Consider the following 13660-nt stretch of genomic DNA (forward strand, 5'->3'; position numbering starts at 1 on the left):
TGAAAAGTTAGCCCCAACGTTAGCCCCCTAACTTGGAGGCTAACGTTGGAACTTGAAAATTCTCCCCTGGGCTCCAAAAGTTTGCGCCAACGTTAGCCCCCTAACTTTGAGGCTAACGTTGGCACATGAATTTCTCCCTGGCCATCCCACGTTTGCGCCAACGTTAGCCCCCTAACTTGGAGGCTAACGTTGGCACATGAAAATTCAATGGGGAAGGAGCAAAAGTTTGCGCCAACGTTAGCCCCCTAACTTGGTGGCTAACGTTGGCGCCACAAGCACATTAGGCAAGGCCAACGTTAGGGTCAAAGTTAGACCCCTAACATTGGCACCAACGTTGATATCAGCAAATTGTGCTAGCTGATATGAAAAGTTGGAGCCAAAGTTAGACCCCTAACTTTGGCTCAAACTTTTAGTCCAACTTTTGCTAACCTCAAAACCGGTTCAATTAGTTCACTTTGGTTCTTCTCCAAACTTCAAGAGCAATCAACCAAGGCCTCTTTCAACCCAATTCCACCAAGAGCAAAGGCCCAACTCAAGGCTTGAAGATCATTTGAAGAAAGTGTATAAATAGGATAGAATTCAAGTTCTTCAGAGAGCTTTCTTTTGGGAATTTTCATAATAGTTTTCGGAGAGCTTTTGTTATTGAGTGAACTTTAATTTCCTTGTCTTGGGAAGGAGAATTCACTTCTCTTTCTCTCAGTTTTATTGCTTTCAATTTCAATTACAATTGTCTTGGATTTTGGGTTGGAGAATTGAAGAAATTCTGTTTCAATCTCAACCTTGGATCTCTCTGTTTATTTACTGAATTTGAATTTCCGTTTCTGTTACTTGATTCTCATCTATTCTCTTGCAATTTACAATTCCTTTGCAATTGTTCTTATTGGATCTAGGAAGGCATTGAGATCTAGACTCAGTTTTCTAGTCTCTGGGTCCTGAGATCCAAATCCCCAATTTACATTCTGTTTCTTTCTTTCCATGTTCATTTACTTTTCTGTTATAAGATCCGATCCAATCCCAATTCCCTTTTACTCTTCTGTTTGATGCAATTTAACTTTTCCTTGTTTAATTTCTGCAAATCCACGTCCCAATCTCCTTTACATTTCAAGCAATTTACATTTCTTGCACTTTAAGTTTCTGCCATTTAATTTCTTGTTCTTTAAATTTCAGCAATTTATTTCTTGTTCTCTTTACTTCAATGCAATTTAATTCTCCAAGTCACAAAACCATCAACCAAATCTTGATTCGCTTGACTAAATCAACCACTAAACTAAAATTGCTCAATCCTTCAATCCCTGTGGGATCGACCTCACTCCCGTGAGTTTTTATTACTTGATGCGACCCGGTGCACTTGCCGGTTAGATTTGTGTGTTTTGGGAGAAATTTATTTTCCTCCAAAATATCTCATCAAGTTTTTGGCGCCGTTGCCGGGGATTGATTAGATTGACAATGATTAAGTGAGGTGGTAATCTAGATCAAGCACTTTCTCTTTAATTGTGATTAACCCACTAACTGTTTGATTTTTTGCTTAAACTAACTAACACTTCAATCTGGCAGTAAATTGAAGTGTCACTGGTTTTGTGCATTTCTCATGCTCTGCTTGTATGTCAGGTACAAGAAGAACCATACCCAATTTTCATGAACAAGACGAAAGAACTCTCAGGAGGTTAAGAAGAGCTGAAAGAGGGAAAAATATTGTTGGAGAAGAGGAATCAGACGAAGAATTCCAAGAGATGGAGGAACATTTAACCAATCCACCAGGTGGAGAAGACAACAACAATGGCAACCCACCCCAGAGGAGAGTTTTGGCTTCCTATACCTTTGCAAATCCTAGACATTGTGGGAGCAGCATCTTGGCTCCAAATGTCAATGCTAACAATTTTGAACTCAAGCCACAACTCATCACTTTGGTTCAGAACAACTGCTCTTTTGGTGGAGGACCACTTGAGGACCCACACCAACATTTGTCCACTTTCTTGAGGATATGCAACACTGTCAAAACTAATGGAGTGCCCCCTGACAGTTACAAACTGATGCTATTCCCATTTTCTCTCAGGGACAAGGCCACTCAATGGTTGGAATCGTTTCCAAGGGACAGCATTAACAACTGGGATGATTTGGTAACTAAGTTCCTTGCAAAATTTTATCCACCTCAGAGGATTATAAGGTTAAAGGCTGAGGTTCAAACATTTACACAAATGGAGGCCGAACCCATCTATGAGGCATGGGAGAGGTACAAGGCTCTGATAAGGAAATGTCCCCCTGCCATGTTTAATGAGTGGGAGAAGCTTCAAAACTTCTATGAAGGCTTAACATTGAAATCCCAGGAAGCTTTGGATCATTCAGCTGGAGGTTCCTTGCAACTCATGAAAACTGCAGAAGAGGCTCAAGAACTCATTGATATGGTGTCCAACAACCAATATTTCTTTGCTCATCAAAGAGGCCGCCAACCATCACAAAGGAGAGGAGTAATGGAGCTAGAAGGAGTGGATTCAATCCTGGCTCAAAACAAATTAATGCAGCAGCAAATTCAACAACAATTTGAGCAAATGACCAAGAGGATTGATAGCCTCCAAGTTGCAGCAGTTAACACCAGCCAACCATCAACCACATGGGGACAGAGTGAAGAAAATCAAGAAGAACAACAACAAGAGCAAGTACAATATATGCACAACCAAGGACCAAATGAAGTGTATGGTGATACATACAATCCATCCTGGAAAAACCACCCAAACCTCAGATGGGGAGATAACCATACCCAAAACCAACAACCATGGCAGAGGAACTCAAACCAACACAACCTAAGAAGCAACCAAAATCACAACCAGCAGCAGACTAACCAAAACCCCTACAGAAAACCTCAAAACAACTACCCCAACCTCAACCAATACCAATCTAATAACCAACCCACCAACCAAAATGCCTACCATCCACCACCCACATCTCACAACTCACCTCAAGTATCACCTGAAGCCCAAAGAATCACTCACTTGGAGGCCATGATAGACAAAATGTTGAAACACCAGGAAATGGTAGCCAAGAATCAGGAAGCTTCCCTGAAGAGCCTAGAGAGACAGATGGGGCAACTCTCCAAGCAAGTATCTATTGAGAGACCTTCAAACTCACTGCCCAGTGACACAATTCCAAATCCCAAGGAGGAATGCAAGGCAATACAATTAAGGAGTGGGAGAACATTGATAAGCAACAATGACACTACAAAGAAGCAAGCAGAGAACATCAAAGAACCAACGGAGGATGAGAAGCAAACAAAGGCAGATGAGGCTAAGAAGCAAGTTGTGATGCCAAACAAAGGCATTGAGAAACTCAAAGAGAAGGACAACCAGCCACATAGCTCAAAGGAAGTAGCTCAGGGGCAGCAGCAAATAGGAAAAAGCATCACACCTCCACTGCCATATCCCCAGAGGTTTAACAAAGAGGTTAAAGACCAGCATTTTCACAAATTCCTTGAGATTTTTAAGAAGCTGGAAATCAATATTCCCTTGGCTGAAGCACTTGAGCAAATGCCTCTATATTCCAAATTTCTGAAGGATCTTATCAACAAGAAAAGAAGTTGGCTTGAAAGGGAAACCATATTACTCACCGAGGAATGCAGTGCTGTGATTCAACGGGGTATTCCACCAAAACTTAAGGATCCGGGAAGCTTTGTAGTCTCATGCACTATTGGCAAGATAATTCTCAACAAGGCTCTCTGTGACCTGGGTGCCAGCATCAATTTAATGCCTCTCTCAATGATGAGAAAACTTGCCATCGAAGAACTTAAACCCACCAGGATGTCACTAGTCATGGTTGACAGATCAATCAAGACACCCAATGGAATTGTGGAGAATCTGTTGGTGAAGGTTGGGGAGTTTATTTTCCCAGCAGACTTTGTAATTTTGGACACTGAAGAAGAAGGAAACGACTCAATCATTCTGGGAAGGCCATTTCTACACACAGCAAGGGCCATCATTGATGTAGAAAAAGGAGAAATGACCTTCAGGGTCCATAATGAACAAATGATCATAAATATGTTCAAATCAATGCAAAACGCTCCTGAGCAAGAGGATTACGTAAGAGTGGATATGATAGACAGTTTGGTGGAAGAAACAATGGAAGAAAATTTTCAAGAGCAAGAAGGAAATCAAGGGGCAACAGAGGAACAAGTGGCTGAGACCTTCACTGAGCAAGATGAAAGACAAGATAGCAATGAAGATGTGCGAAAACAAGAACTGAAACCTTTACCCACCCATCTCAAATATGCATTCCTTGGCATATCGGAGAGCTTCCCAGTAATCATTAATTCATCCCTGACAAAGAAGGAAGAAGGAGAACTTCTTGACGTACTCAAAGCTCATAAAGATGCTTTAGGATGGACCATTGATGACCTGAAGGGAATCAGCCCTGCAGTATGTATGCATAAGATCCTCTTGGAAGATAATTCCAAACCAGTGGTTCAACCGCAAAGAAGGCTAAATCCTACAATGAAGGAAGTTGTCCAGAAGGAAGTAATGAAGTTGTGGAATGCAGGGATAATCTTCCCAATATCTGACAGACCATGGGTAAGCCCGGTTCAAGTTGTACCAAAGAAGGGAGGGATGACGGTCGTCACTAATGAGAAGAATGAGTTGATCCCTACTAGAACAGTGACTGGGTGGAGGATGTGCATAGACTATAGAAGATTGAATGATGAACCAGGAAGGATCATTTCCCTCTCCCATTCATTGATCAGATGCTGGAAAGGTTAGCCGGCCATGCCTATTACTGCTTTTTGGACGGATATTCTGGGTATAATCAAATCGTGGTGGACCCCAAGGACCAAGAGAAAACTGCCTTTACATGTCCATTTGGAGTTTTTGGATATAGAGGATGCCTTTTGGGCTCTGCAACGCCCCTTCCATATTTCAAAGGTGTATGCTCTCCATTTTTTCTGATATGGTCGAAAAATTTTTAGAAGTCTTCATGGATGACTTCTCTGTTTTTGGTGATAATTTCAATGCTTGCCTAAACCATTTAACTCTTATCTTGAAACGGTGCCAAGAAACTAATTTGGTTTTAAACTGGGAGAAACGCCATTTCATGGTACCCGAAGGGATTGTTCTTGGCCATAAAGTTTCAAGAAAAGGGATAGAGGTTGATAAGGCAAAGGTTGAGATCATAGAAAAACTCCCTCTACCAATTAATGTGAAATCTGTTAGAAGTTTCTTGGGGCATGCCAGATTTTACAGAAGGTTTATCAAGGAATTTTCAAAAATAGCCAAACCTTTAAGTAATCTGTTAATGCTTGATAACCCTTTTGTTTTTTATGAAAACTGCCAACATGCATTTGAAACTTTAAAAAATAGACTCACAACAGCACCAATCATCACACCTCCAGATTGGGAATTACCTTTTGAACTCATGTGTGATGCAAGTGACATTGCAATTGGTGCTGTACTTGGGCAAAAGAAGGGAAATTTGCATCATGTCATATATTATGCAAGTAAAGTGTTGAATGAGGCCCAAAGAAATTACACTACAACAGAAAAAGAGTTGCTAGTTGTAGTCTATGCATTTGATAAGTTTAGATCATATCTGATAGGATCCAAAGTTGTGGTTTACACTGATCATGCTGCACTTAAGTATTTGATGTCAAAGCAAGATGCTAAACCAAGACTCATCAGGTGGATACTGCTCCTACAAGAATTTGACATTGAGATAAGAGATAGGAAGGGCACTGAAAATCAGGTCGCTGATCATCTGTCAAGGCTACCACATGAAAAAAGTCAAAAAGCATCCCAGCCCATAAATGAAAGCTTCCCAGATGAGCACCTTCTGCAGATCCAGCAAGCACCTTGGTTTGCTGACATAGCAAATTACAAAGTGGGAAGGAAGATACCGCAAGAATTCTCTAAGCAACAAGTGAAGAAGTTGATCAACGAAGCAAGGAAATTTTCATGGGATGAACCCTTCTTATTCAAGAGATGCTCTGATGGAGTGATCAGAAGGTGTATTCCTGAAAGTGAAGTGAGGGACATCTTGTGGCATTGTCATGGTTCAGCTTATGGTGGACACTTTGGCCCAGAAAAAACAGCCGCAAAAATACTACAGAGTGGCTTCTATTGGCCAACTATCTTCAAGGATGCCAGAGAATATGTACACCAATGTAATGAATGCCAGAAAGCAGGAGGATTAACAAGAAGGAATGAGATGCCTCAAAACTTTATCTTAGAATTAGAATTGTTTGATCTATGGGGAATTGATTTCATGGGGCCTTTTCCTCCTTCCTATTCTTTTAGATACATCCTGGTAGCAGTGGAGTATGTCTCAAAGTGGGTGGAAGCCATAGCCACAACCACCTGTGATGCACAGATCGTCCTCCAATTCCTTAAAAAGCACATCTTCACTAGGTATGGAGTGCCCAAGGGTCTTATTAGTGATGGTGGTAGTCACTTTTGCAACAAACAAATGGAGAAACTCCTTCACAAATATGGAGTAATTCACAAAGTAGCCACACCTTACCATCCTCAGACTAACGGCCAAGCTGAACTTGCAAATAGAGAATTAAAGAAACTCCTAGAGAAAACAGTGGGAATCACAAGAAAAGATTGGGCTAGAAAGCTAGAGGATGCATTGTGGGCGTATAGGTGATGCCAAGGCATCTTAGGCTAGTTTCACTAGCATTTTTCTGTTAGTTTTAGTTGTTTTATGCACTTTCTTGAGCTTAAAGTAACCAAGAATGGTTAAATGAATAACAAAGCAATGAACCATCCAAACAGTATGATTTTAATGCAAAATCCATGAGTTTTAGTTATATTACTTGAATGCTATGAATGGAAGATTTCTCATGAAATTTTGCAAGACTTTGATGCAATTGTTTGGATGATTTCAAGGAAGAAGAGGCTAAGCAAGGAAGCAACAAAATCAATAAAGGAAGCTTGAATATCACATGTGGAGTTTAAGTTCCAGTTTAAGCCTAAACTGGAGCTTAAACGCCAGAATCAGGAAGGCTAAGAAATGCTGGAATTGAAGTTTAACCTCCAGTTTAACCTTAAACTGGAGGTTAAACGCCAGAATGAAAGTCTCACCAAAGAAGCATTTCCACGTTTAACCTCCAGTTTAACCTTAAACTGGAGGTTAAACGCCAGAAGTGAGAAGGACACCAAGGGGGGCAGTTCCACGTTTAACCTCCAGTTTAACCTTAAACTGGAGGTTAAACGCCAGAAAGGGGAAAAGCACCAGGGAGCCATTTCCACGTTTAAGCTCCAGTTTGACCTTAAACTGGAGCTTAAACGTGTTCGACCAAGTTTCTCCTCCAGGGTTGCTTTCTCCATTTCCACGTTTAAGCTCCAGTTTAACCTTAAACTGGAGCTTAAACGTGTTCGACCTCCAGGGCTACCTTTCTCAGCTTCCACGTTTAAGCTCCAGTTTAACCTTAAACTGGAGCTTAAACGTGTTCGACACCTCCAGGGCTACCTTTCTCAGCTTCCACATTTAAGCTCCAGTTTAACCTTAAACTGGAGCTTAAACGTGTTCGACCTCCAGGGCTACCTTTCTCAGCTTCCACGTTTAAGCTCCAGTTTAACCTTAAACTGGAGCTTAAACGTGTTCGACCTCCAGGATGCCTTCTTCCATTTCCACGTTTAAGCTCCAGTTTAACCTTAAACTGGAGCTTAAACGTGTTCGACCTCCAGGGCTGCCTTTTCTATCTCCACGTTTAAGCTTCAGTTTAACCTTAAACTGAAGCTTAAACGTGTTCGACTATATTACCCTCCAGGGCTGCCTTATTCCATTTCCACGTTTAAGCTTCAGTTTAACGTTAAACTGAAGCTTAAACGTGCTTCCACAAAAAGCATCACTGGAAGTGTCTGGCGTTTAAGCTGCAGTTTAAGCTTAAACTGCAACTTAAACGCCACTCTTGGAAAAGGGTTTCTGGGCCAAAAATATTGCGGTTTAAGTTAGTATTTGAGCACAAACATTAACTTAAACTTACTCTGGTATGAAACCCAATTGAATATCATGGTTTATAGGATTGGGCCTGAAGGATTGATGAGTCTGAAATTTCCATTTATTGAGTCATGTGTCATTATTTGATTATCACTAAGTTGGCTCAATGAATGTTACAGAATTTGGATCAACAGCCTCATCAAGATTATGGATCATAAACCCAAGGCAAAAGGAAAGCAGGAAGAGGCCTCAAAGCCCAAGAAACACAACAGAAGCTCAATATAGAAAGTGTATAAATAGGATAGAATTTAAGTTAGAAAAGACGGAGACCTTTTCATTTAGCTAGTTTTCATATCTTTGTAATTGAATTCAGAGCTATGACTCACTAAACCCCCTTTCATTGGGTTAGGGAGCTCTATTGTAATTCAATGAATCAATAATAGTTTATCTTCTTCTTCAATCTTTTCTCTTGAATTTTGTTAGAAAGCTTCTCGATCTAATTCCATTGGGTAGTTGTCTTGGGAAAGAAACTACCCATAATTGGAATCCTTCGGAACCTTGGGAAAGGAATGGAGGATTCATGCTAGAGAAGCTTTCTCACAGTGAATTGGATTGGGGTTTGGATGGATATTGTGACATGTAATCCTACCAAATTGTGGTTCATGAAACTGTGTGGTATAATCAGTGATCGAGCATCATCTCTTCTTATGAACATCTAAACCAAGGGATTGGGAATCTGTTTGTTTTTAGAGAGAATTGGTGAGCCAAGGGATTGGGATCCAATCATATAAGATTGCCAAGCAAAATTTAATGAACGCATTGGTTGAGGAAGAGATAAACATGTTTTGATTCGGAGATCTCAATATCTCCTATAACCCAATGAATTCCCCATTTCTGATTTCCACTTTCTCTTTACATTCTGCAACTCAATTCATGCAATCACCCCCATTCCCTTTTAATTTCAGCAATTTAGCTTCTGCTCTTTAATTCATGCAATTTAAGATTCCGCCATTTCAATTTCTTGTTATTTACTTTTCCCGCCAATTTTACATTCCGCAACTCTCATCTAAATCTTGATTCCGCTCAACTAGAACACACTTCTAATCCGAATTGCTCACTCAACCAATCCTTGTGGGATTCGACCTCACTCTATTGTGAGTTTTTACTTGACGATAACCGGTGCACTTGCCGGAAGGAATTTTGCCGATCGTGCAATTTCCTAAATCTTAGCATAACAAGTTTATGCGCATCAAGTTTATGGCGCCGTTGCCGGGGATTGGTTTTCGATTGACAATTCTCAAATTGGAAGTTAACTAGATTGAGCATTTTTTTTGTTTTGATTAATTCAGTACAAGTTACTTGTTGAATTTTAATTTCTGCACTCTGTTACATGCTTCCTTTCTTTATGCCTTTAAATTCAAGCAACTAACCCACTGACTCACTAACTGTTTGAATTAATTCCTCAATTGCTCTAACCATACTCTTCCATTAACCAAGAGTATTTCACTTGTTTGTTGCCTGTGTTGTGTTCTTGTATGACAGGTAGGAGAGGAGAGACATCAACTCCTCCATATACCGAACCAGAGAGGACCCTTCATAGACTTAGAAGGGAAGCAAGAGGGAAGAGAGTACTGGGAGAAGAAGAATCTGAAGGAGAATCTGAGAACAATTTTGAGGAAGCTCTAGATCTCAACATGGATAGAGAAGTTCACAACCATGAGAGAGCTGATGGAAACAATGCCATTCCTGAGAGGAGGGTTCTTAGTTCATACATAAACCCAACCTCTGGGAATTGTGGTAGCAGCATTCAGAAACCACCCATTCAGGCCAACAATTTTGAACTCAAACCACAGCTAATATCACTTGTGGAGAATCATTGTTCATTTGGTGGGAGTGCTAATGAAGATCTCAACCAACATCTCACAAAATTCCTGAGAATTTGTGACACTGTGAAGTCCAATGGAGTCCAGGAAGATGCCTATAAACTGCTTTTGTTCCCATTTTCACTTAGGGACAAAGCAGCTAAGTGGCTGGAATCATTCCCAAGGGGGAGTCTAACAACATGGGATGAGGTGGAAAGCAAGTTTCTGGCACGTTTCTACCCCCCACAAAAGGTCAATAGGCTTCGATCTGAGGTTCAGACTTTTAGACAACAAGATGGTGAAACTCTCTACGAGGCATGGGAGAGATTCAAGGATTTGACAAGGAAATGCCCACCAGACATGTTCCATGATTGGGTGCAATTGCATATTTTCTATGATGGACTCTCTTATGAATCAAGGAAGGCTGTAGACCATTCATCAGGAGGTTCATTGAACAGGAAAAAGACTGTGGAAGAAGCCATTGAAGTGATTGAGACAGTGGCTGAGAATGAGTACTACTATGCATCAGAGAGGCACAACACTAAGGGAGTCATGGAGCTGAACCATGTTGATACAATTCTAGCCCAAAACAAGGTGTTTGCCAAGCAACTAGCAGAGCTTACCAGGCAATTAGAAACAAAGCAAGTGGCTGCAATACACACACAAGATCAAGAGGAAGTAAGCATTGAAGGAGGTGATTGGGAAGAGGCCAACTATGTGGGAAACCAACAAAGGCAATCATATGATCCACATTCCAACACTTACAACCCAGGATGGAAAAACCACCCAAACTTTGGGTGGGGGAACCAACAAACCCAACCACAAAACCACAAACCTTACAACCACAACCAACATAACAATTCCACATACCAAAACTCCAACCAAAGATCATACCAAGCCACACAACACACTTACTCTCAACCACCATATCATGGCCAAAATAATCAACCTACCCAACCTAATCCGAACCAACAATTTCAAGATCAATTAAACCGGATAGAAGGAATGATGGCAACCATGAGTCAAGACATAACCGAATTGAAAAGCTTCAGGGATGATGTGAGAGCTACCTTAAGAAACCATGGTGAAAAACTCAAGAGGATGGAGTCTCAAGTAGGAGAGCTATCTCAACAGGCCCCCAAATCAACTGCAGTGTTCCCTAGTGACACAGAAAAGAATCCTAAAGGGGAACAAAAGAGAGTGAGATGGGAAGAATACAAGGCCATCACCATATTGAAGGAAGTCTCAGAAGAAGAAGGAATCAGGCCCTCAGAGCAGGAGCCAGAAATCTTGAAGGAAGGTGTGGAAGAAGCTAAGCAGGAAAGTGGAACTGAGCAAGCCAAGGAACTGCAAAAAGGCATGCTGGAAATATACCAACCAAAAGCACCATTTCCTCAGAGGTTAGGAGGAGGTGAAAAAGGGAAAACCTATTCAAGGTTTTTAGAGACATTTAAGTCTCTCCATATCAATATTCCCTTTCTTGAGATTCTCCATCAAAAGCCTACACACATCAAGTATTTAAAGGAATTGTTGAGCAAGAAAAGAGTTTTGAAGGGAGGACAAACGGTAACAATGAACAAAGAATGCAGTGCTCTCATCAAGAAGGACACAGTCTCTAAGAAAACAGACCCAGGAAGTTTTCATATTCCTTGCATCATAGGAGAAACAAAAATTGACAGAGGATTCTGTGATCTAGGAGCTAGCATAAATGTGATGCCTCTAACTCTTATGAAGAGGCTACAACTGAATGAGGTGAGATCCACTGATGTAATCATACAACTGGCTGACAAAACTCAGAAGCAAGCTGAAGGGGTAGTTGAGAATGTGCTGGTGAAAGTGGGAGATTATTACTTCCCCACAGACTTTGTCATTTTGGACATGGAGGAAAGCTACCTACACCCTATCATTCTGGGAAGACCATTTCTAGCCACTACTAGAGCGCTCATAGATGTAGAACAAGGAGAGCTAATTCTGAGAATACATGATGAACAGCTCATTTTCAAAGTTTTCAAACCTGCATCTGAGCCTGAACCAGAACCTGAAAAGCCTAAGGATGATAGTAGCCATCTGTGTTTGGAGGAAAGTAATCCAGCAGCTGAAACTCTAAAACAGTCTTTGGAAGGCAAACAGGAGTTGCAAGAGTTAAAGCCACAAGAATCAATGGAAACAGATCAGAAGGATCCTCCTGGCATAAGGGTCAATGAAGAAAGCTTCAAGAGAAAGGGAAGAATTGTAAAGAAATTGCCAAGAGGGTGGAGAAACAAGAAAATTCCCACTGAAGGTTTTTCTCCGGGAGATAAAGTGATATCAAGTCATTATCTGCCAATCCCACCTGACCTCAAAACCATTCCTTCCCAGCTCCCTCAAGTGTTCACAATCAGGAAAGTTCTTTCTATGGAACATTTAGAGGTCATGAAGGAATCAAGTGGGGACGTTTGCATAGTGAGAGGAGAAAACGTCAAGCACTACAATCCACCCTAACAAGGGACAACCGTCAAGCTAGTGACGTTAAAGAAGCGCTTCATGGGAGGCAACCCATGTTTTTAATATCCTTACTCTTTTTTTGTTTTGTTTTGCATCTAATAAAGCATGGTTTCTTATGCATGAACTTGAATCCTCAGGACAACTGCTGAAAGAGTGCACTAAACATTGCATATAAAATACAATTTGTCTCTAAGTTTGGTGTGCCTGAAGGCACCCCAAACTTTATTCAAAATGCATTCAATTTTTCATGCAAAGAGCACAACCAAACATTAAGTTTGGTGTTCCTCCTCGAACGCGGTTCATGAAAAGCAAGAAGTTCCTCTGGATTTCGAAATTCATGACAAGTAGATCATTCGCATGTTTTTGGTTTCAATTACTTAGGGTAGTAAATTTGTTTAGAATCAAAGAGCCAAAGTGACTATGATTTATTAGAATTATGCACATTCATTAAGGACAACCAATATGGATTTCATGTCATCAGGAGACTTTACCAAACACTAAGTTTGGTGTCCAATAATAAGTGTACATACATACAAAAGTCACGGCTATAAGCTCATGAAGTCAATCATTGATTTACATGTGCAAGTACTATTCATCATTCACATGGACCGAAAAATGATAGCAAACTTGTTTGTTTGTGCAGGTACAAAAGAAAAGACAAAAATGGAGGAAAAAGACAAAGAGAGGTACGGTGCTTGGTCAAAAAGAAAAGTTCACAAGTCTTTGAAACTAACACATGGGAAAAGGAAGTTCTGCAAGAAAAGATAGCTACATGTACAACTTAATGCACCCAGAATACTTCCAAGAAAATGAAAAGCAATTCGTCCTTCTCCCTAATTCATATATTTACCATCAAGCCACCCTTCACAAACCACCCTAGCCGTCCATTTTTCACTTATGGGCACTATAAAGAACCACTTGGGGAACGAGTTCCACACCACCAATTCTCCTTCATGCACATTTTCCTTCATCATAGCATAACTATCTCTTGCCGAAAATAACCTCACCACACTTCCAACAACACTTCTTGCTTCACCTTGTCAACTTTAGCTTGTAACTTACCAAAACCAAAGAACCAATGGCAGCCTCATCTAGCCACAAAAGAAGAAAAGACAAGCAACCAATGGAGGAGAACAGGGAATTCGATGCAAGGAGATACAAATCAGTTTTCCATGAGATTCAAGCCGAATGGATGAGACCTAAAAGGGTACTAGCTGAGGTTCCCTTTGACCTTGAAAAGGATGAGTTCCTAGGTGTTTGGGAGAAGATCAAAAAGAGGAAGTGGGAGCTCCTGACTAAGCCAATCACTAAAATCAACATCAACTTGGTGAAGGAGTTCTATGCAAATGCAGTGAGGGAAGACTCAACCAAGAAACCCACATACAAAAGCTATG

General features: G+C 40.8%; 1 non-coding gene across 1 annotated transcript; it reads right to left on the reverse strand.

Moving 5' to 3' along the window:
• Positions 1-10040: 10040 nt before the first annotated feature.
• On the reverse strand, positions 10041-10144 carry LOC148580830 (small nucleolar RNA R71). Its single transcript, XR_015895727.1, has one exon. It is a non-coding gene; the product is annotated as a small nucleolar RNA R71 (small nucleolar RNA).
• Between the last annotated feature and the right edge of the window lie 3516 nt (positions 10145-13660).

This window comes from Arachis ipaensis, chromosome B10, assembly GCF_059453495.1.
Source record: "Arachis ipaensis isolate K30076 ecotype BB chromosome B10, ASM5945349v1, whole genome shotgun sequence".
In the NCBI taxonomy this organism is placed as follows: domain Eukaryota; kingdom Viridiplantae; phylum Streptophyta; class Magnoliopsida; order Fabales; family Fabaceae; genus Arachis; species Arachis ipaensis.